Raw genomic sequence first — 4,943 nt, 5'->3', positions numbered from 1 at the left:
GTTTGAGTAAAGACAAATTCAGTTCAGAAATGTCAAAAACGTCATTTGAGAATAGAGTTGTCAACTCCGTGTAAAATAATGTAATATTGTAGTAGATCAAATATTTGTGTTTTTTGAATAAAGTGTTGACTACACATTATGCAGAGAATTTTTTATTTATTTTTAATTTTTGGTTTTTAATAATTTTAATTATTGAAAAAAAGAGTTCTAGGGGTTAGTAGCAAGTATTACACTTGTATGTTTGTTGGGTTCCATAATCAAAAATGTTATTAGGAATTTATTTAACAAAGTGCAACCAATTGATTGCCAAAAAAAAACTTTTAAATAAAATCTCTCCATTAACGAATAATATTTTTATAGATAATATGAAGTACAATTAGAAGTAGAACGCATCTTTAAGTCGATTAAATATTAAAGAAAAAAAACCCTCTCTTATGAATCCAGTATTAATGTAAAAAATGGACTATTGTACTTAACTTGATAAATATCCAGCACTATTTGCCATTTTAATTACAAAATTCGTAAAAATATATTAAAGAGGTTTAATAAGTGTAAGTAAAAACACAGTATTGATTGGTTGTTTGCAATGGCAGGCTATTAAATAACTTACATGTACCTCAATTAGCGATTTTTGGCCGTTTTGCAAGAACCCTAGTATAGAAGAGTAGAGGCTAAATCCATTCCGCCGAATTTAGATAATTTAACAGGTCTTTCGTCTTCAGCAATGAACAGTCTGATAAACTATCAAAGAACTATCTGCCTAAGAACCTATATCTTTTGGACGTCAAAAGATATAGGTTAAGGTTCCTTTTTCCTCTGAGTTTCCACAACTTCTGCAGTGAGAATTATGAAAAGTGCACAGTTTCTCTGCATGGGTTCCTATACACTAATGATCAGAAAAAACTGCAGTAAGCCTTGTAGTGTTACGCGGTCTCTTTCGATGAGTTGCGAGGATCATAGTATTTGTCGATGTGAAATTTTTTTGGTGAAGACATAAACAATTAATTAAACTTTTGTTTTTAGATTTATTTTCTATACGTTTATATTTGTATATATTGATAAATAACAATATATGATGATTTCTGCAGAACTCGGTCAAATTATTAACCATGGAACTTCATGTGTTCTATTACAATTTTAGATATATGTGTAGTAACAAGATTGCATTTCATGGTCGAAATTTACGTTTCAAAACTGACCTTAGTAAGAATTAAGTTAGTTGATGACTTAAGATGACTTAAGTTAGTTAATAACTTAAGGATAACTTAAGTTAGTGCTGAAACTTAAGTTACGATTGTTTAATCGGTTGTGAGTGTCATTCTTATTACAAAATCTATACAAAAATATGTTGATGTGTCTATAATTGCAAATTGATCTATAGGTGGTATTGGGGTACTTCTACAGTTATTTATCTCTAAATGTTAAAACATTTCATCACATCTAACACCTCGGTAACTCAATATTCGTTAATTCGTAACACAATAAAAATTATAAGTAAAAATATATTGAGTATTGTGATAACGAGTTCGATTTGAATATAAAACCACGATCTTAGCTATATAGATAATATGAGCATATGTAATAGATTCTTTTTGTTAAATTAAATAAAAATAATAGCCAAAGGAATGTATTAGATAACCGAAATTGGATAATTTTGTTTTCAGATTTTGAGTGGGCGAATGCTTGAATCAAAACGTGAATTTTATATAGTATTTACAATTATAGATAAAAGGAGATGTGTTTTTTATGGGACATAGGAGGAGCGGATTTCAGGTGACTGAATCCTGCCTATGAAGTAAATTGAATAACTATATTTGTACAAATGTAAATTTAAATAAGTTAAAATATACATCCTTATTTAATAATATACAAGAAATAATATAAATTTTTATCATAAGATAAACAGTTCGTGTCAAAACATCTCCTCCTCCATTCTCGAATTACATTTCTGACTATTGCTTTGAGATGTAGTTCAACAGATTTTAGCGGATTAAATAAGAAAGCATAAGATTTCAGGTGCACGAGGTGCTGAACAAAATTCTCTATTATATATTTTAAAAATGGTACCATAAGCATCAATGCTGTAGCCAGTGTTATGCCAAGATATACAGATATATTAAAGACAGATATACTAAAGAGTAATTTTTTTCGGACATTATTATAGCCGTTCACAAAAATTTTAAATTATGTATTATACTGTCCAAGCTGGTGGAATAATCCTTTACAATCCCGGCCTCTCCTCTTCCGAGCTATTTTGTCTTATTTTCTAGGTGCTGTTTTTTTTGGCCCCAAGAATCGTGCTCATATGCGGTGCTAGAGGACATACTTTTTTTAAGTACCTGTAAATATTTTTAGCTCTTCTCATAATATGGATTTGTGGTTTTTACAGCCTGTGCAGATCTATATAATGAAAACATGAATGGGCTTACAATACGAATACATGGGTGTTAGGATGTAAGTGGGTGAAGATAGGGCACGGGGAAGAAGGGTTGTTTCGGATATGAGACGGTACATTATAGTTCTCATGCTCTAAGAAATCTGATCTTATAAGTACGAATTCGTATTAGTGTACATTTCGAGTACAATCACTAGAATTACTCGTCTCAGAATCACAGAATTTTTATAAAAGAAACAATATTTTTTAAAATATTAAATATTTTATTTGAAAAAAATTTATTGTAATTATAATTATTTTTTATATCAAGGCAATATATAAACATATCAATTTTATGCAAATTATAAAAATTTCTTTTTATTTTTTATTACATATTTATTTACTTAGTATATATATATATAAAATAAAAATCGAATAAAATTAAAAAAAAAATTAAATATGAATTATAGGAAAAAAATTGTGCAGATATTGAATTTGTTGCTTTTATGTTAATTGCAGTTCGTTTCATAATTCGTCTTTAAATTATATGATTTATTATTAATTATAATTAAACATAAAATATATATGAAAACATAAAAATAATATTAAAAAATAGCACAAAAATTTGCTTAAAATGTACATCGAATTAACTTTACATTATAACATAATATATATATTTAAAAAATTTTCTTTTATTTAATCATAAACATAAGAGCAAGAAAAAAAAACAATATTTTATATATAAAATTAAAATATAACTAATAAACGTAATAAAATATATAATATATTTGAATTAACACGGTAAAAATTTATTAGCAAATAAGCTCTATAAATATTTACTGTTTAATTTAGTTATTTTAAATGATTTTTCAATACACTATAAAAATTGCGTTTGTCAATTTATTATTAATTTTTTTTTTAGATTTTACTTTTAAGTTTTATTTGAATGATTTTACGATATTTTGCAGTGTTCGTGTCTTAAAGTTTTGATTATAAATATATGTATTTGTATATATTTATAATATATTCACAAAATTGAAATTATAGAATGTGTAGTGAAAGCGCTAAATTCTTAATGTTAAGTAAATTAATCGATTAAAAATTGAAATAAACAAATTTTAAAAATATATTAACTTTGACAATTTATTTTAAATAAAATTTAGCATAATTTTAATTATTAAATAAAGTTATTTTTTATATTTATTTTTTAATATATAATAGTGTTTCAAGGCATTGTAATATAATTGTGTACGAATATTACGATATTCGCACAGTTTGAAAATACACAATTTCGAATATTTGGATTAAACACTTCAAATGTTCGAAAATAAACGTATGATAAAAACTGCTTTAACACAATATAGTGTTCGAACATCTTCGATTGGTGCACTGTTCTCGAACAAGATGCACGAGCATTAACATATTACATTTGGACTTGAAAATTGCGCGAAGCTTCAAACAATATAAATAATATTCAATGTATTAACTTATAATTTAAAAAGCTTAATTTTATAAAGATTTTGTTAATAGTATTTATTTATTAATTTTAAAATTATATTCTTTTTATATTAGTAGTATATAGGCGAACTTAATTAACAAATTAGATTTAAAATATGCAAATTTATGTTCTTAATTTATTTGACACATTTTTTAAATTTGTACGCTTCTAAATATTTAATTAAACATTAAATAAAATTTAAAAATTTTTAACAGTTCAAAATCATTTATGACATTTTTTTCTATTATTGTTTCTTAACAATTATAATTTAAATTTTTATAAATCTTATATATTATATATTTACGAAAATTAAGAAAATAGCGTCTTCAGTACACATAACATGCTTTAAACAAACGAAAAGTATTAATAATATTTTAAACAGAAATTTATAAATAATATCCTGTATATTAATTGTGGCTAGCAAGGAAGCATCGTTATATATTTCATTGGCAATGACGTTTAACTTTACTGCACTGCAACTTGAACAAATCTACTAATCCTCCATCCAGCTTAGTGTATGGCCACTCATAAGTTTACATTTATTTCTATTTTATAAACTATTTGCATTTTTATAAAATAAAATATGTATATAAAAACTAGTATGTCAATTTTAAATGTATATAGTTTGTCTTAGAAAAGTTATATGAATTAAAATCAAATAAAGTGGTCAAAAATTAAGTGATCATCTTATCTTCAATATTTAAACCAAATTTGTATTGTAAACACCTTTCTGAGACAAACTATATTTAGACCCACAAAAAGGTTTTACACTTTAAAAACTACAATAGTTTTAATTATTTTAAATATTTTTATAATTATTTTAAATACTATATATATATATTGTATGTGTGTAAATTAGTTGCTGATTTCTTTTTCATATGTTAGGGTTAAACGTATAAAATTATTACAATATTTTTTTTTTTTGTTTTCTTAATTAATTATTACAAAATTTATGTTTAGTTCTTCAATATTAAAAAAAATCTCTCTTTTATATGAAAAGAAAAAATTATAAATTTTATTTTGACATTGTTTAATAATTATTAATTAGCAAACACAAAAAATATGTAAAAA

The sequence above is a fragment of the Teleopsis dalmanni genome, chromosome 2 (assembly GCF_002237135.1).
Source record: "Teleopsis dalmanni isolate 2A chromosome 2, ASM223713v2, whole genome shotgun sequence".
Classification (NCBI taxonomy): Eukaryota; Metazoa; Arthropoda; class Insecta; order Diptera; family Diopsidae; genus Teleopsis; species Teleopsis dalmanni.
The sequence above is the reverse complement of the archived record's forward strand: the minus strand, read 5'-3'. Positions refer to the sequence as shown.